Source organism: Podarcis erhardii (assembly GCF_964252035.2).
Source record: "Podarcis erhardii genome assembly, chromosome: W".
NCBI classification, from domain to species: Eukaryota; Metazoa; Chordata; class Lepidosauria; order Squamata; family Lacertidae; genus Podarcis; species Podarcis erhardii.
Window position 1 is genome coordinate 3,611,712 of NC_138506.1, and position 20,620 is coordinate 3,632,331.

Sequence of the window (20,620 nt, forward strand, 5' to 3'; positions counted from 1 at the left end):
GATGTTGAAGATGCGGGTTGAGGTAAAGTTTACTGAGGAGGTGGGAACAGGAACAGAGGTCCAACGGGGATTGAAGGTGACCTGTAAGATGATTTGGAGAAGCAAAACTGGCTGAATAATAGGCAATCCATTCATCAGCGGAAATCAGGATGGCTGAATTGAATGGTGCCGAAGGCCTAACTAAGCGTCAAAAGGAGCGGGAGTCATGCCTCTCTACAGCCGAACGAAGAGTGGACCAAGCCTCAAGGATGTGTTGCTGTTTCTTGCAATGAATCTTGTTTCTGTATATCCTTTTAATATCTAAAAGCTCTGCACGGGTTTGGGGGTCGTTGGAAAATTTGATGATTCTGACCATTTTCCTAATTTGCCTTCTTAGGGCTTTACATTCCTTGTCAAACCAAGGTGATTCAGAGAAGAAGCGTTGGTGGGTAGGCGAGGTGGTGGTTATGTAAGTTGTTGAAAAAGCATCAATTAATTTCCGGTATTGGTCAGCGGGCAGAATTGAGTCAGAGAGAACTGCAGGCACATCAAATGATTTTTGAATGTCCAGGGCAAGAGAGGAGCTGAGGCTTGTCCATTTCTTTGTTTTGTATACAGGGTGGCTTTGTGCTGTGGAACTATAGTTTGAGGGGACTGAAAATGGCTCTATTAGGTTCAACATTAGAGTCAATGGAAGGTGGTCACCACCAAAATATTCGGCCACTTCCATTTTTGTAGAGATTGAGAATAGCTCCGGCGTCAATAGAATGTAGTCGACAACACTGGTCCCCCGGGAAGAGATGCACGTTAACTGCTGCGAGGACAAGGGAGTAACGTTGCCATTTGCGATGCAGAGATCGTTTTCGATGGCCAATTGGGCCATCAGCCTCCCCGACGCATTTGTTATGGGATCAAGAGAGCATCTGTTTCCCCAGGGGGGCTGCAGGGGATTGTCCAGGAGTGCTGCGGGAGATAATATAGCATCGTCGTTGGGACCTATTCTTGCGTTAAAGTCGCCTAAGAGGATTTGAGGAAGTCCTGGGTTAGTTGTTTGAAGATCATGGAGCCAAGACGAAAGTTCAGACCACCTTTCATTACGGTCGGAATCATTAATTGCTGGGGGCAGGTATACTGTAGTTATCAACCATGGGCTTTTGGTCTTTGGAAGGTGGATCTTTATGGTGAGAAAGTAAGGGGAAGATTTAAGTTCCTCGCAAATAGTGAGGGATAAGCTGGTTGAAATAAGACAGGCGAGGCCAACTTGAGGGCGACCCCTGTTAGCTAGTTTGCGAGCACAGGAGCTAAAGGAACAATAATTTGGGAGAGCGATACTTTGTTGGGACCAGGTCTCTTGGAGGCACACAATGTCAAAAGAAGAGATGAAGTTTATTGCCTCAGGATCCATTTGCTTTGTCGCCCAGCCGTTAACATTCCAGGAGACAATTTTGAGGCTCTGGGGTGGGTTGGATGCGCCTTTCAGGGGAAGAACTACTTTTGCTTGATTTGTGGGTAAGGATTGAGCCTGTTTGTTCCTAATGGTGTCGAATTTCCGCGGAGATAGGGGGCCGGCTGGTGTTTGCCTCTGGTCTGATCTTTGTCAATTATTTCCCAAGGAACTTTTAGGGATTACTCTTTTATGAGCCGGCCCATTGTTCTCCATGCATGGCAAACTGGCCAAATGTTCTATAGTTTCGGCTGGTGAATGTTGAGTACTGACATTAGTGGTCACTGGACCTTTGAAGTGTGTTATCTCTTTCCATAGGTATTCTTCCGGTACCTGATTGTGGCCTAATTCTGCCTCGTCTAGGTACCTCAGCTTGTCCCAAGAGCCTGGTGAGTTCACCTTGGGGATGGTTCTCCTTATTGGAGGTGGTGTAGTGTTCTCTTCGGTGTGCTGGGCTTCCTTGATTGAAGGTAAATTAATCTCAGCCACTGTCTGAAGGTAACGTGGCCGACAGGCCGCCGGGTTTTGTTCTTGTGTAGGGTTCAAATTAAAGGAAGTCTGGTCCTTTCTATGGGCGTCCACATTGATTTCCTTATTTATATCTCTCCCAGCCAGCCTAACTCTTAACATATCTAATCTTTCTAATATTTCAGTTTGCATTAGAGATGGAAATTGGCAAAATTGCCTGATTAAGGTATTTTCTTCCACGGAGAAGAGGTCCTCATCTTCGTTCGCTTGAAGTTGCAGGTCTTGCAGGTGAGCATCTTTCCTTTTTAGTTTTTGAGGCTCTTGTTTCTGGAGGCCGGGCCGGGTTTTGGGAGGTTGTTTCTCCTTACTAGGGTTTGCATGCTTAGCTTCCAGAAGGGGATTCAGTGGTGCCTTGTTTTCAAAAAATCTGAGAATTTTTATCTGGGCCTTTAAGAATATATATCTTGATCTGTAAATGAACTTGGCCAGGTTCTGGTCTCTAAATGTGAGCATTGCTCTCATAGAACAGCCATCATGATGCAAATAATCTACAGAAATAATATCATTTGGCCTTACTGCTCCTGGCAATATATCATTCAGAATGTTCAAGGAGCTCATTCTTCGATCTTTCCCTGTAAGGAAGCCCTTTGTTTTTGGGAAGTTTGTAAATACCAATTTTTGGGGATTTAAGATCAGGTTCCAACATCTTGCCTGAGTAAAGGCTTGCCCATCTTGTATAATGTTGTCATCGCGATTGGGCATTGCATCGTCCCCATTTCTCAATTTGCTAAGCGGTTTGCTGCCTTCATTGTTAGCGACCGCTTCTCCCCCAGTATCAAGTTCACTGAGTGTCCTATTACCAGGGCTCTGGGACGTTACTTCCATCCTCCCATTTAGTTCTAAACTCCGGTTCGGAGATACCTCCTTAGCCATTAGCTGTGGCGGTGACTTCTTTTCCCCCTTCCTACCTTTCTCTTTTTTGTCTCGTGCAGCAGATTTGTTTGAGTCCGATGGAAGTAGTTTAAATAATTTCTGCCATTGTTCATGTCGACTTATCTTTATCTTCCTTGTTGTTTTAATGTTCTTGGTTTTCTTTTCTCTGGCTTTTGGTCTATTTTTTTGCAATTTCTTGGTTGTTACTACTTGTCTCATCTCCACAGGTTCATCTGGTTTATGCACTTGGGGTGCATCAGTTGCTGATGTCTCTTTTGGTTGGGGAATAAGGTTTTCCACAAGGGTCAGCAATAACCCATTTGTTATTGTCAAGTAATTTTTTATGTTGAAAAGGTCTGTATTTATGTCTTGGAGGTGGGCCTGAAAGAGGCCATCACTCAGTTCAGTTTGAGTATACTTAGGAGTGGGCGTCTGGTCTTGGTGGAAGGTTGTTAACTCTGCCAGAGGTCGCTGATTATTGATGACAGAAATATTTTCCTCAGGTTTCTCCGCTAGAGCTAGTTCTTGCGCCAAGCTTCTTGGAGAGTTTGTGTTTCCAGAGTTTTGTTGAAGCTCTTTGGCGTAATGTGACCAGTCAAGATGAGTAAGGGGGGGAGGGGTGACTTCGTCAGTAATTAGTTCAATTTGTTCACTCATGCACTCCTCCCTCTTAGGGAAATAATTTATAATTTTACTTTGTCTCTTTCCAGGTCCCAGGGGGCTGAGTGGCGTATCTGGCAAGATACCCAACTCCTTACATATCTTTCTGGTGAGGACCATGTTGGGTAGTTGTCTTCCAATTAGAAAGCCAGTTGTCCCCGGGTGTTTCTTCCTAATTTGCAGGACCGATGGATGAGTAGGGGTGTATCTGCAGCTTTCTCCTGCTTAGCTCGTCAGCGAGCACTGAGTCTCAATATGTTTCTCTGCTTAAATATAGGAACCAGAAGGTAAAAAGGTACCAGAAGGTAAAAAGCAATGAAAACGGTGAAGCGCTAGTGCAGTAAAAGTGCTGAATTAAAAGCTGAATTAAAAACTGCCTTGCTGAACAAAGAAGAAAAAGAGGAGAAAGAGATGGCTCTTCTATTGTAGGGTATAGGTTGCAATAAGGTGCATGGGTCTCAGGATCTGTTCCAGTGTCCAGCAGCCACCTTCACGCAGGTCACTTGTGCGTGTTGCTCCGGAGCTTCGAGGGGGAGAAACTGTCAGCCCCAAGAGGGTATGCTATCTGTGAGCTATTGAGGCATCTAATCATAAGCCTGCATTTTTATCAAAGCTTCTATATGTTTAATCAGGGCTTGCATTTTAAAATAAGCTTAAAGATTTTCAAATGTTTCATGCCAGGCAAAAGACCAGCTGCCTAAAAGGCCTTGGCAATGTTTTTCCTCCTAGGAAAGGGGCCCCCTGATTTATAGCAGAAAACAATTCTCAAAGTCGTAAAAAAAAAGGAAATTACAGGCTGAGAGCGAGGACACTGATCCTACATGTTACAGAAGATAAAAAAAGCAGAGATAAACACAATTAGGAAATGGGTAAAATAACACCATGGGCCTCCCATTAAAACTTGAGCCGTATTTTCCTAAGGCCAGGAGCAATGGAGAAGCATCTAGCTGGCTGTGAAAGGAGGGGTGTAAACTGAAGAGGCTTCTTTTGAAGCTGTTTTTTTTACTGAGTTCCTTTTTTACTTTACAAAGGCCTTATTCCTTTTAAAAGGCTACCTATGATAATGTATGAAATATATTAGCTTAAATATATTGGCTTAAATGTAATTATGCAAAGGATTTAAGAAATGCTAGATTCTTATTTCATAGAGTCATATTGCAATAGGAGACCAGAGGGGCAAATGAGCCCAGCCTCCTGCCAGACAGGAGATGCCATCGAGCACTCCTGATATATAGTTGTCAGGCCTTTTTGTTTAGAAACCATCAAATGAAGGAGATCTTTCAATGTTGATGTGAACTCAAGATCCTTGACATCTGTTGAAGATAAAAATTTAAGATTAACCATCTGTTTTGGAAGGCAATAGGGCAAGGAGGGCAAGAGGTGAGCTGGTAATTAAGATTCCTTGTTGAGACATATGTAAGATATATTACTACTTATTTGTCATTTATAGATGTAACAATATATAGCTCTTTGTGTTCCATAAAAGGGCGAGGAAATGGGTGTATCTCTTGTGATTGGTTCTAGCAAACAGCCAATAGGAATTTCAACTAGGCTGATTGGACAGAGGCAGCCAAAGGAGGAGCAAGGGGGCTGGATTAAGGAAATATAAGTGCTGGCCAGAATGGCAGGAGGCCAGGCCAGAGCTTGGTAACCATGTACCACTGTGCCTCTTATTTATTTGTCTGACAAATAAATTACTATTTTAATTTCTCTATTGCTGCGTTGAATATTTCATTCCAGCTAAGCGTTAACCACAAGCAGAGGTGCTACATTTTATGGTGCCGTGACTCGGATAAGTGGTCTGCTGGAACGCAGCCCCTTCGCCCTACTGGGCAGGGTACAAGAGAGAGGATCTCTAAACTGCTTCCCAGCGCGCACTGGTAAATTTTTCCAGGGGAACGCAGAAGTCTCGTCTGTCTCATACCCTGCTCACTGGCGGCGACGGACCGGGGGGAAACAGGGAACCAACCAAGGGTAAGTGCACAAAGGGATTTTTGGCCCTCCAATTAATTGGGAGGAAGAGAAGTCTTGATCAAACTTCTGCGTCTCAGTAAAGGGGAACTGAGTACGCTAGGTGGTTGGGTACATCAGATGTTGGTCTGGTGGAGGAAAAGGGAAAAATTGGGAGGTAGAGTGTGGTGAAGTATCCAGCGCATTGTATGTGTGAGAAAGTACAGAGCAATCTGTAGCTGACCTGAGTGTGGAGTGGGTAGTACTTCGGTTCCCAGTGAGGCGACTCCATCTGGGCAAGAAACCCCACAAAGCGCGTCTGTGAGTGACTGAGTGGATACTTCACAGGGCCATACAATGGGAGTTGGGGGTTCAAAGGGGGGAAATACACCTCTTGATTGTATGTTAAATAATTTTAAGAAAGCCTTCTCAGGGGCATATGGAGTCAAAATGACGTCAGAGCGCTTGAGAACGTTATGTGAACTAGAATGGCCAAAACAAAATATTGGATGGCCATCTCAGGGAACCTTTGATATAAATTTAGTAAGCAAACTTTGGTCTAATATCGCCAAAGAAACTGGAGGGTGCCCAGAACAATTTTCATATATAGATTCTTGGCTGAGCACATTAAATAAAAATCCTCCATGGATAAGGAAATGCAAAGTCAAACGATGCAAATTATTGGCTGTAAAAGCCGAAGCTAGGAAAGGAATCTTGCCAAATAAACTCAAACCCATTTTTGAGGGGCCAGAGGAAGAGGTGCTTTCACCTCCACCCTATGCGCCACGTCGAGGGGAGCCTAATCCAAACACTCCACCAGTTGTAACCCCAAGGCAAGAAAGTGGAATGAATAATGGGGGTGGAGTCACAGAGCTTGATTCCTTGATAGATTATGATAAATATCTTCAGGAGGCATTGGAGTCCTATAATAAAGCCCAAGCAGAAGTGGTTATTCCACCTGTGACTCCTAATAGACCTCCATCTACAGTCTCCTTTAGTGGAACAACTGATTGCCCACCCCAAACCCCTGTGCATCCAAGTCCCAGAGAAATATTACAGAAGTTACAGGGAGACCTTGATCGGTCAGCAAGCAATACAGCCAGGCGTATAAAGCTGCTAAAAGAACGCCTTAGAACAGATACCATCCCCTATGATTTGAGGCCCCTAGAGCAAAGTGAAGAGAAAGGTCACGTAGTAGCCCCTCTTAGAAGAGTATTTGATGCACTTGAGGAGCCTGTGCTGGTTAATGGGCAACCCGGACCACGGCCACCTCGAACTTCGACCCTGCAATATATTCCATTCACGACTACGGATCTGATGAATTGGAAAACATACACCCCATCTTTTGCAGAAAAACCTCAGGCTATGATGGACTTGGTGACTTCAATAGTAAATACTCATAGTCCTACTTGGACAGATTGTCGCCAGCTCCTAAATACTCTTTTCACCACTGAGGAAAGGAGAGACATAATTGAAAAGGCACAGATATATTTGCGTGAGCAGGCCAGAGTGGGAAATATTTTTAATATTGATCGTCATCTTCAGGACAACTTTCCCTTGGAAGATCCTAATTGGGATCCAAACAATGCAATTCACCTGGCCAGACTTACCACCTACCGCCAGACACTTGTGCAAGGTATCCGCAGGGCATGCCAGAAGCCCACTAATATGTCTAAAGTCTCAGAAGGGTAGATGTGTTACCCGTAACACTGTTTCGTGTTCAGTGTGCACCCACAAAAAGACTTAAGTTGTCACCTTTTGAGCTCCTGTATGGGAGGCCGCCCTCCTTTGTTCAGGATATTCCAGCTGACCTTAAACAAATAGGAGACCATGTGACACAGGAACAAGTGCAATCTCTCTCCCGTGTTTTTGTTTCTCTTAACAGGTGGGCCCTCGAGCGCACGCCGTGCAGCATTGCCGAGCCGATTCATCAGTTCCAGGCTGGCGATAGCGTATGGGTGAAAGAGTGGAAACGCGATCCACTTGCACCTAAGTGGCGTGGACCTTACACCGTCTTGCTCTCTACTCCAACAGCGGTGAAGGTAGCTGAGGTGACCCCCTGGATTCATCACTCTCGTTTGAAGAAGTCTGAAGGCAATTGGACGTGCAAAGGTGACCCCTCTAATCCTTTAAAACTGACTCTCTCCAAAAACCCCTGTATCTAGCCCTACCGGGAACGGGCTAGGTCACGGGCAACATTTAGACGACCGGCCTGCTGCAGCCACAACCTGGAAGCTGGCTGACCTGCGCACGCCCGAAGCTTGAGGAGCGTCTGAACCAACGACTGTGAACGGGAAGATTCTCTTATACAATTGATTGACTGCCCCCTTGTGGAACAATTATAAGGGATATTACTCATTGGGGATCCTCGGGATATATGTTTTGGTCTTGGTGGTTCCCCATTTCTGTCACTGGGGGAATCATATTGGGACTAATATTTATTTGCTATCACAATAAGGTAATCTTTTGTGGAAGGAATGCATATGCTAGACATCAACATGATTTTATTATTAATCCTGATCCCTTGGGAAGGGGAAGGGTCCTTGAATCTGACCAAATTTGCTAAATATGGATTCCGCCATGACCACAATATGTGGGTAGGCTTAGCTGAGATGGTAGCCAATGTTGCAAATAGGACTAATTGCCTTGTTTGCTCTCTTGGGCCAGGTGATTCAGAGGGAGGTATGCCCTTATTACCAATACCATTAAGTGCCATTGGTATGGTAAGCGAAATGCCACACCAAACAGAAGTACAGAATTTCCCCGGATGGAACTCAACTAAACCAATACGAGTTATACCTGTGCAAGGGGAAATCTGTGTGCATAAATCATCAGATGCAGCTGATCCTACCATGATAGGCTCCTCCCATTGCCACTATACTTGGGATTATATTAAGAATAGTCAAACCTGGGCAAATGGTACTACCTATCGAACTCGGAATACCTTGCCCTGTGCACCTCCTTTTATTCATGCATGGAAAGTGGTATGGAACATAACTGTGACAGAAAAAGGCAATCTAACATACTGCACTGTGAACTCTCTACCCCTTTTGATATTTCGCCTTTTGCACTCCACGTACCAGAAACCTCAGACCCGATGGTTGTGGTGGATATGTGGAGAATGGGCATACAAGAAACTCCCTTCCAAATGGAGTGGGACTTGTTTCTTGGGATGGGTATTACCACCAATGTGGATTATGCCCACTAGTTCGGCCAAGCGTACACGAAGAAACGCTGATATTTCTCATATAGCAGGAGGAAGTACCCAAAGTTGGAGCGGTACTGATGATTGGCCACCAGAGCGCATTATAGCCTATTATGATCCTGCCTCCTGGAATCCTGGTGAGCTCATACAAGGGGCACGGGATCCTATTTATAATCTAAACAGAATAATTCGATTGCAAGCAGTAGTGGAACTTGTAACCAATGCAACGGCCCAGAGTTTGAGACTTATTGCACAACAGTTGGATGAAAGTAGAGCCGCCATTTTGCAGCTGAAAATGGGAATGGATTATGTACTCGCCAGGCAGGGAGGCCTATGTGGAGTCTTGAACTTGACAGGGAATGCCTGTTGCTTTAACATTTCTGATAATGGTGAGGCAATCCGTGTGTTGGCCACAAAGATGGAGAATATAGCACATGTCCCAGTACAAACATGGGAAGGATGGGATATGGGATGGCTCACCAATTGGTTACCTAATGTCGCAGGACTCAAAGGGATACTATTGTCTTGCTTGTTTTTCTTGACAGTAGTAGTAATGGTTTTATGTATGGTGCCATGTATCATTTCATGTTTTAGAAGTACAATTAGCAAGATGATTTCAAATGAAACTCTACCTCATATCATGGCCCTATACAGAGCTTTACCTCAGGAATATGATGAAGGTCAAGCTATCAAGGACACTTGGGATGAAGGTCCTTGAGCTTGAAAGGGGGGAATGAGGCATCTAATCATAAGCCTGCATTTTTATCAAAGCTTCTATATGTTTAATCAGGGCTTGCATTTTAAAATAAGCTTAAAGATTTTCAAATGTTTCATGCCAGGCAAAAGACCAGCTGCCTAAAAGGCCTTGGCAATGTTTTTCCTCCTAGGAAAGGGCCCCCCTGATTTATAGCAGAAAACAATTCTCAAAGTCGTAAAAAAAAAAAGGAAATTAAAGGCTGAGAGCGAGGACACTGATCCTACATGTTACAGAAGATAAAAAAAGCAGAGATAAACACAATTAGGAAATGGGTAAAATAACACCATGGGCCTCCCATTAAAACTTGAGCCGTATTTTCCTAAGGCCAGGAGCAATGGAGAAGCATCTAGCTGGCTGTGAAAGGAGGGGTGTAAACTGAAGAGGCTTCTTTTGAAGCTGTTTTTTTTACTGAGTTCCTTTTTTACTTTACAAAGGCCTTATTCCTTTTAAAAGGCTACCTATGATAATGTATGAAATATATTAGCTTAAATATATTGGCTTAAATGTAATTATGCAAAGGATTTAAGAAATGCTAGATTCTTATTTCATAGAGTCATATTGCAATAGGAGACCAGAGGGGCAAATGAGCCCAGCCTCCTGCCAGACAGGAGACGCCATCGAGCACTCCTGATATATAGTTGTCAGGCCTTTTTGTTTAGAAACCATCAAATGAAGGAGATCTTTCAATGTTGATGTGAACTCAAGATCCTTGACATCTGTTGAAGATAAAAATTTAAGATTAACCATCTGTTTTGGAAGGCAATAGGGCAAGGAGGGCAAGAGGTGAGCTGGTAATTAAGATTCCTTGTTGAGACATATGTAAGATATATTACTACTTATTTGTCATTTATAGATGTAACAATATATAGCTCTTTGTGTTCCATAAAAGTGCGAGGAAATGGGTGTATCTCTTGTGATTGGTTCTAGCAAACAGCCAATAGGAATTTCAACTAGGCTGATTGGACAGAGGCAGCCAAAGGAGGAGCAAGGGGGCTGGATTAAGGAAATATAAGTGCTGGCCAGAATGGCAGGAGGCCAGGCCAGAGCTTGGTAACCATGTACCACTGTGCCTCTTATTTATTTGTCTGACAAATAAATTACTATTTTAATTTCTCTATTGCTGCGTTGAATATTTCATTCCAGCTAAGCGTTAACCACAAGCAGAGGTGCTACACTATTAAGGCAGCTTTGGTGGAGCTGGAAAAGGGAGGAGGGGAGGAAGGTTTGAGAGCTCTACCGTCGACTCCCAGTGTCCTTTTGCTGATAGAAGCTGATAGAAGCTGGGGGTTAATTGATATAAGGTGAGGGATGGTAATTATTTTCCAAGCTGCGCCTCTTTATCAGCCTGCTTTGCTGAAGACGCTCTTAGTCACACCGGCGGGACTCGAAGGGGACTTGCTTCAACCCCATTTTTTCGGTGTTTCCGATCACCCACCTTGATTTTTCCTTTCTCAGTGACGGGGGGTCCCTTCACGACAGGGGAGTCAGGCCGGGCCTCTTACCTTCCCCTTTCACTCGTTTCGGGAGATTACTCAGCTCCACAGCACCAAATGCACGGCGGGGGGTGCGGCAAGGCAGCAAGGCTGAAGCTCGAGTCAGGCGATAAAACAATAAAACAATAAAACGCTAAGGAAAGCGAAGGCAGCGTTAAGGTGATAATGCAGCCACTAAATCATTAAAATTGAGAGATAAAGCCCCAAGGGGTTTAAAAAAACTACTTAAAACTACTTAAAACTACTTAAAACTTAATCTGAAGGCAGACGAGGTTAACTAGGCTGCTACCTTCGTCGCCATCTTGCTCGCCATCCCTGTATGCATGTTTTATAAGGCATTATGTAGCACATGCTGCCCAATTGCTCCTCATGCTGTTCTCTATTGGAGCAAGCAGGAGAAGCAACGCACAAGGCCTTGGCACCACATCACGTCTGAACCAGGGACTGTGGCCTTATCATAATAAGCAACAATTGCCAGCCAATCTGAAGTCCCTGCTTATGGCTGGCCTGCTGACTGTGGCTTGTTAGGAAGCAACAAACCATGACCAGATGTAATGGGGAAATCAAAGCTTCCAGGTTTGTTTATCCTGCTTGTGCCAGTAGCAAAGGGGGAGAAATGAAGCAATGGTCACAAGCAGAAAGTCGATGGTGATGTGTGAATACATAGATTACAACACCCTTGCACTCAGCATGATTAAGGGAGTTCAGCAACATCTTCTAGCGCAAGCAAAAATAGACCCACTGGGGTTGGGTCCCCCCTTTCCAAACTGGTTCCTACTGGAATCCTGATGGGAGTTTTGTTTAAGATGCAAAGTGTGTTTTGTTGATGCAGAAAAGTGGAAAGAGGTGGCAAGAATACACAGAGGAATTATACCAGAAAGATATGGATGTCTCGTACACCCCAGATAGTGTGGTTGCTGACCTTGAGCCAGACATCCTGGAGAGTGAAGTCAAATGGGCCTTAGAAAGCACTGCTAATAACAAGGCCAGTGGAAGTGATGATATTCCAGCTGAACTATTTAAAATTTTAAAAGATGATGCTGTTAAGGTGCTACACGCAATATGCCAGCAAGTTTGGAAAACTCAGCAGTGGCCAGAGGATTGGAGAAGAGCAGTCTACCTCTTTTAGAGGAAAAGGCCTTGAGGGGAGGACCTGTTGCCTCCACAATGCTTCCTAAACATTCGGTTGTTGCCGGATGCTGCTACTGCCCAGGAGGACCCGGAGGGGTGCAGAGTTCTTTGTTTGGGTGAGCTTGGGAATTTGTTAGATTTTGATGAATTTGTAATTTTTGCAGTTTTTATTTGTATTGTTTTATTGTTTTCTGGGTTGTTTTTGTTTTTATTGTTTTAAGGTTTTATTGTTTTAGGTTGCGAAAGAATATCATTAATTGCCATCAATGGAGGCTACTATGAGGCTTGGGATTGCTACCGTGGAGGGGCGATGGAGGTATGGCAGTGGGGGCAGATGTTATAGGCGAAGGGGATCGAGATATGGATATGCTCGTACCCTTTCCAATCTGCGCCTCATCCCGAGGGACGAGGGTAGGGTGAGCAAGGATTACTCACCTCTGTCACTGGTGCTGTGCAATGCCAGGTCTATAGGCAACAAAACCGCCACCCTGCGAGATTTCTTTATCTCGCAGGGGGTCGACCTGGCTTGTGTGACGGAGACCTGGGTGCGCGAAGGGGCAACAGTTACCCTATGAGAGATGGCGCCCCCGGGTTTCTCCGTCCTCCACCAGTCGCGGACTGTGGGCCGGGGGGGAGGGGTGGCATTATTAATCCGGGAAGATTGTCCTTTCAGGGCTCTACCATCGCCATCGATCCCTGGCACTGAATGTGTTGGCCTAGTGTGGGGCTCCGAGGAGAGCTTGGCTGTCTGGCTGGTGTACCGGCCACCTAGCGCACCAGCAGCCACCCTGTCAGGCCTATTGGAGGCGGTGGCCGGCTGGGCCTTGGAGTTCCCTAACCTATTGGTATTCGGGGACGTCAACATCCATGCTGATGCCACTCCCTCCTCACAGGCTCTGGACCTGGTGTCTTCCGTGGTGACACTAGGGCTCCCCCAGTTTGTTTCGGGCCCCACACATCAAGCAGGCCACATGCTGGATCTGATCTTTGGCGCCGGTATAGATGTGATCATGTCTCCTTTGATGAAGGTGCCATGGTCTGATCACTACGCTCTGAAAGCCAGGATTGACTTTCCACCCCCACCCTGCTTAGGTGGTGAGCCGATTTGGGCTTGCCCGCAGAGGCTGATGGACCCTGATAGATTCCGCCAAGCCTTGCGGGACCTTGCTCCCCCTGGCGACTCATTGACTGAGCTTGTTGAGGGCTGGAATATCCAGCTCCTGGCAGCCATCGATGAGATCGCACCGAAGCGCCCTCTGCGACCCCGCAGAAACCAGGCTCCCTGGTTTACTGAGGAGCTCCGGAAAATGAAGCGGGACCTCAGACAGCTAGAGCAAGTATGGCGGGGTGCCCGTGACGGAGCCTCAAGAACATCTTATAGGGCTTTTATGAAAACCTACAAGATGACGGTGAAGGCTGCTAAGAAGTCTTACTTCTCGGCCTCCATTGCATCCGCTAGCTCTCGCCCGGCGCAATTATTTAGTATAATCAGGTCTTTAACGTCCCTTGAGGGACAGCCAAATTTAAATAACAATTTGACACACAGCTGTGAGGCATTTGCGAGCTTTTTTGCGGAGAAGGTCTTGTTGCTTCGCCATGACCTCCCTGCCAATTTGGATACAATAAAGGAACTGGAGGCCCCTCGACTGTCCTCGGGTCCAGTATTGGACCACTTTGACCGGATATCCCCAGCCGATGTGGACAGACTCCTCCGAGCTGGAAAGCCCACCACCTGTCCTCTTGACCCGTCCCCATCTTGGCTGATTAGAGCGTGTCCAGACGAGGTGCGGGTCCTCCTGGGGGATATCATCAATTTGTCCCTTGGCACCAGGACATTCCCAGGGGAACTGAAGGAGGCAGTGGTGCGTCCGCTCTTAAAGAAAACATCATTAGATCCCTTAGATCTATCCAATTACCACCCGGTTTCGAATCTTCCATTCCTGGGTAAGGTGATTGAGAGAGCGGTTGCTGAACAGCTTGGTGGGTTTCTGGATGAAACATTGGCTCTGGATCCATTCCAGTCTGGCTTCCGCGCTGGTCATGGGACCGAGACGGCTCTGGTTGCCCTAACAGATGATCTTCGTAGACAGCTGGATCAAGGTGGGTCGGGGCTGCTGATTCTTCTAGATCTGTCAGCAGCTTTCGACATGGTCGATCACGAACACCTGGACCACCACCTTGCCGACGTGGGGATCCAGGGCACAGTCCTTCAATGGCTGCGCTCGTTTCTCTCTGGTCGGGGACAGAGGGTGGCGCTTGGGGGGGAATTGTCATCGCGCCACTCCTTAGTGTGTGGAGTACCTCAGGGTGCGATACTCTCCCCGATGCTTTTCAACATCTTTATGCGCCCCCTTGCCCAGCTTGTCCGGAGTTTTGGGCTGGGCTGCTATCAGTATGCTGATGACACCCAACTCTATCTGTTGATGGGTGGCCATCCTGACTCAGCCCCAGACACACTGACCAGATGTCTGGAAGCTGTGGCTGGATGGTTACGTGGGAGCCGGTTGAAGCTAAATCCTTCGAAGACAGAGGTCCTGTGGCTGGGACGGGACGATATGGGATTGGGGGGGCAACTCCCATCTCTTGCGGGGGCGCAATTAGTGCCAGCACCGTCTGTTAAGAGTTTGGGTGTAATCTTCGACACCTCCCTTTCCATGGAGGCGCAGATTGCAGCTACAACAAAGGCGACATTTTCCCACCTTCGCCGCATCAAGCAGTTGGTCCCTTACTCCTGAAGGAATGACTCCTTCAGCTACTGTATTGTGAAATCGTCAGTGGAACTATTTAGTTATATGACCACAGCAGTCAGAGTGGTGTTGGCTAACATATGGAAATTTGACATATGTCCTGAAATAGATGCATGGAAAGAGAAACTATCAGAATATGCAGTAATGGCAAAACTCACCAATTTAGTAAATAATTGACTCATCTTTATAATTTGTGTACAACTTAACAGAACTGTAACAAAATGAACATCTGTATGGATTTGTATAATAGACCTTAGTTACAAAAATATTTCCTGTTTAAAAATAGAAGCTTTGTGTGTATATGATAAAGAAAGAAATATATAGTAGAAGAAATCTTGTCTGTCTGATCTAGAAATGAAATCATATTTTAAAATAATTTTGCTTTAAATTTTTATAATCATATATGGTATTTCTCCAATAGCAAACTACCTAGAATTGGAAATAATATTTAGTACACTAACCTTTGTTTAACTCTTGATAAATGTCAGCTTGCTGAGTTATTTTGTACCATTGTGATTCAATGTTATACAGGTGAAACTCGGAAAATTAGAATATCATGGAAAAGTTCATGGAATATCATGGAAAAGTTCATTTGTTTCAGTCATTCAACTTAAAAGGTGAAATTAATATATGAGAAAATCTCCTGGTAGACAGCTGCGTTGACCCTGGACTTAATGAAGCACAGTGGACCAACACCAGCTGATGACATGGCTCCCCAAATCTCTTTTCTGATGAGAGCAGCTTTTGGATCTCATTTGGAAACCAAGGACCCAGAGTCTGGAGGAAGAATGGGGAGGAACACAATGCCAGATGCTAGAAGTCCAGTGTGAAGTTTCCACAGCCTGTGTTGATTTGGGGAGCCATGTCATCAGCTGGTGTTGGTCCACTGTGCTTCATTAAGTCCAGGGTCAACGCAGCCGTCTACCAGGAGATTTTGGAGCACTTCATGCTTCCTTCCGCAGACGAACTTTATGGGGATGCTGACTTCATTTTCCAGCAGGACTTTGGCACCTGCCCACACTGCCAAAAGTACCAAAACCTGATTCAATGCCCATGGGATTACTCCGCTTGATTGGCCAGCAAACTCGCCTGACCTGAACTCCATAGAGAATCTATGGGGCATTGCCAAGAGAAAGATGAGAGACATGAGACCGAGCAATGCAGAAGAGCTGAAGGCTGCTATTGAAGCATCCTGGTCTTCCATAACACCTCAGCAGTGCCACAGGCTGATAGCGTCCATGCCATACCACATTGAGGCAGTAACTGATGCAAAAGGGGCCCAGACCAAGTACTGAGTACATATGCATGCTTCTACTTCTGAGAGGTCCAATATTGCTCTATTTGCAGTCCTTGTTTTGCTGATTTCATTTAATATTCTAATTTTCTGAGATTGTTAATTTGGGGCTTTCTTCAGCTGTACGCCATAATATCACAATTAGAACAAATAAAGGCTTGACATATCTCACTTTGCATGTCATGAGTCTGTCTCATATATTAGTTTCACCTTTTAAGTTGAATTACTGAAATAAATGAACTTTTCCATGATGTTCTAATTTTCCGAGTTTCACCTGTATTTGTGCTCAGTACTTTGTAGGATTTGATAATCTGCGAACTGTCATATTCCACTGGTTGTTATAATACAGCAAAATCCAAACACATAGTTTTCATCAGCATGGCAGGGATGGTCCTTTTCCATAGAATTCTTATTCATTGAGTTGGTTTTTATATCCTGCTTTTCTCTAAGGAGTCTCAAAGCGGCTAAAAATCTCCTTTTCCTTCCACCCCCACAACAGACACCTTGTAAAGTAGATCGAGCTGAGAGAGTTCAGAGAGAAGTGTGACTTGCCCAAGGTCACCCAGCAGACTGCATGTGGAGGAGCGGGGAAGCGAACCCAGCTCACCAGATTAGAGTCCACCGCTCTTAACCACTACACCACACAAACGTACCTCTTAAAACTCTGGAGCAAGCTGTTCAGTTCAGCCTCATAGTGATATTGATTTGCGGAGGGAGGGTTGGTGATGAGCAAGATCTGTTCCCATTTCCCAACACAGAGACCATAGAGCAGTTTCTTTTGGGGGCTGAACCTGCAGGGTGTTTCTGTTCAGAGTTTCTGTAGCAGAAATTGGCCAAGTGCCTTTATAAACATTCAGCTTCTCAAATAGAACTCCATCACGAAACTTTCAGGTGTAGCTGTTGGAGGTGGAGGGCAGAGAAGGTGCTAGTCCTTACTTCCTCCTCCAAGCCCCATTATCAGTTGCCCAATGGGCTGAATTTCAGGGCATTTGTATGTAAAGGGCAAGCTTGTTCTTTACTTGTTTAGACTCTTTAAACTTGGGAACAGATATTTGGCTCCGTGACCAAAATGACCAAAAGGGTCAGCTTCTAGAGGACTGGAAAGATGATGGTTGTACTTCCCCTATCCTCAGCCCTAACTCCGTTGAGTATTTTTTTGTTATGAGACTGAGCGTTTGGGGCTGATGTTGTAGCATTCTTCTCTGGGGGCTTGGTGGAAAAACAGAAAAGTGACTCTCACCTAACTCTCCAATGCCCTTCAACAAGAATGCTGTAGGAAATATTGCCAAGCCCAAAGGGAGGCAAGCATTTGCTTCAGTTCACCCTGTTAATGGAGGAGCAAAACTATGCGTGTGTCATTCTCAATCAGTCTGCTTTCAGGACTGATTTTAGAACCCTCTTACATCAGGCCACATAGTCACTGGAGGTGGCCCCATCATGCAGAATTGACTATCCACACAGGGACCATCTTTTTTCTTTTATTCTTATACTGGATTTTAAGTTACAGTAACTTCTTTTAAAGCAGCTGTCAGTATATCACACTGTATTCCACTTGCCTTCCAAAGGAACACGTGGCTCTTCCCATGTAGTGGGTTAGGTTGAGACTGCTGATCCAAAGTGATCAGTAATTTTTACGGTAATTACAATCCTGCTTTCCCTTTTACTAGCTTACCTTGACTTCAATAATGCCTTTGAAAAGGTCCCCCGTGATATTATTGCAAAAAAGCTAGTAAAATGTGGGCTAGACAAAGCTACTGTTAGCTGGATTTGTAATTGGTTGACGGGCTGAACCCAAAGAGTGCTCATCAGTGGCTCATCTTCATCCTGGAAAGAAATGACTAGTGGGGTTCCACAAGGTTCTGTCCTGGGCCTGGTATTCAATATTTTTATAAATGATTTGGATGATGGAATAGAGGGCATGCTAATCAAATTTGCAGATGACACCAAACTGGGAGGGGTTGCTAATACCCCAGAGGACATGGTCAGAATTCAAAATGACCTGAATAGCCTAGAGAGCTGGGCCAAAACGAACAAAATGGAGTTCAATGGGGAGTACATGGAGCTGGCGGAAATGACTGGCAGAATCCGAGACCTGGGAGAAGAGTCGGTAGAAGAAGATTGGAAGAAATTTAAAGACTATTTACAAAAATATTGTAAAATTAAGGAATCTTAGAAGGATGTTGGAATGAAGTTATGTGGTTTTAGCAGTAATGTTATAAAGGAGTATTTAAAGATGGATTGTTAACAGGTTAGAATGTAAAGTTATAATATATTAAGATAAATTATTAAGTGTCAGGGAACTGCCATCGGAGCCAAGGGTGGTGGTAAGGCTCCCAAATGACGCTGGAGAGGGAACCAGCAAGGAGAGAGGGGGAGCTTCCGCTGGGGAAGGAAATAGACGTGACGCCAGGGAGAAAGGGGGGGGCTGAGGGAGCTTTGGAGGGAAGGCTCCAGGACTCTTCCAGTGAAGCCAGCGGGGAGAGCACAGGACCTCCCCTTGGGACGCCTACTCTGCGCAGAAAGCTTCCGCGCAGGGAAGCTAGGCGGCGACTTGGTGTCAAAGAACTCTTATGTTGGAGGAAATTCAGGAAACGCCCAGTGACGGATTCTGCCAGTGATTGAGACAGTCACGGAGTACTGACTGTCCAGCCAGGGGAAAGTTTTAACCAAACTACTCAGCTTGGAGCAGTTTGCGCCTTACGCACAAGCAACCCCAAACCCCATTACATTAAGATAAAAGCAAAAATGGAAAGGATTTGCTGAAATAACTAATTGAACTAGAATACAAAAAAGGGAGGTGTGAGGAGGTCAGGGAAACAAGTAAATGGAAGTCAAGACATGGAAAGGTTGATTTGTTTTTAATTGTTTTTACTTTTTTGTATTTTGTATTTTTTGCTTCATTTTTGTTTTTTCTTCTTCTTTTATTCTTGTAACTTTTTTGAAACTTTAATAAATATTATAAAAAAAAAATAATAGATGGCCCTTGCGGCCTCTTCCAGCTCTATGATTTTATGATTCTATGACACTAGCTAGTACACTGCACTGTTCCATTAGATAGATATTGTTGCTATTTTTTAAGCTAAAGGTTATGTATAGCTGGAATCTATTAGTCTTTGAGCCAGCAAGATGTAGTGGTTAAGATCGATGGACTCGTAATCTGGTGAGCCGGGTTCACTTCCCTGCTCCTCCACATGCAGTCTCAAAGCATCTCACAATCTCCTTTCCCTTCCTCCCCCACAACAGACACCCTGTGTGGTGGGTGGGGCTGAGAGACTTCAGAGAGAACTGTGACTAGCCCAAGGTCATCCAGCAGCTGCATGTGGAGGAGTGGGGAAGTGAACCCAGCTCACCAGATTATGAGTCCATTGCTCATAACCACCACACCACACCTGAAGTGCCTTTTCCAGTTGTCAATAATGCCCTGTTGTTATCATTTTTGAAACATTAGTGTTATGATGGCACCTAAAGCCTGAAATATCTTCCTAAAAGATAGGAAAAGTTGCTAGGAAAAGTTTAGGAAAAGTTTAGGAAACTGTTTAGGAAACTGTTTAGGAAAATGTTTAGGAAAAGTTGTTATGAAAGGAGGAATGAAGAATGTAAGTTCAACATATAATTCTCTGCATTATGCTTTCAGGTGTCCATATGATGAGCATGTGGACAAACAGAGGAGAAGGCTGCATGAGGCTGATAGTTAATTGCAGAGCAACCTCTGCAAAAGAAAGTTGTGCATATTTTATCTTTGTGACTGTTAAATAAATGTTTAAATTATAGTTTTTTAATATCCAACCCAAGCTCTGATTTTCTCAGTTCTCCCTTCACCTGTGTGTATCCTGCTAGTTCTATCCATTTCGCCTTTCTCTTGACACAAATGTATATAAAATTATACAGGAAAATGTTAAATGATTGGTTTTAATGCAGTGTCTCTGTCTCTACCTTTCTGTGCAATTGCTCAATAATGTCACTAAGAAAGCTCTATATATTGGAATGGTCTCTTTTATTGGAAAAAATTCCCAAAGTTAATTCTAAAGGGGTACATAAGACCAGTGGGCCAGAATTTTTGTCCCAATAATATTTTTATTTTTTTCCTGTGGCCATCACTAAATCTTCATGCAGTTAACTCCACAGTTTAATCTCTCATGGAGTAAAGTGGTACTTCCTTTCGCTGGGTGCCCCTGAGGTCAGTATTATGGGAGAGGGATGAAAAGTTCTCTCTATCCACTTTATCTTCTTAAATTTTTAAACCTCTATCATGTCTGCTGCCCACTTAGTCACCTTTTATAGACTGAACATTTCCAAACTCTTCAGCCTTTTCTCAAATGAAAAGCACTGTTACCCCTTAATCGTTTGGTTGCCCAATTCTAGCTGTTAAGAGCGATCTGGTTGCCACATCTATCACCCTTTTGATCACCAGGGTTGATTTGGCTGATCAGACTGGCAAGGAATGTGTCTGCCATCTCCATCACTGTGCATCCCTCCCTATGCCACACACTCCATGGAAGAGAACAACCATCCCACACAGAGCGAGAACACCCTCTTCTGCACTTTTCCCAGCTATGCCA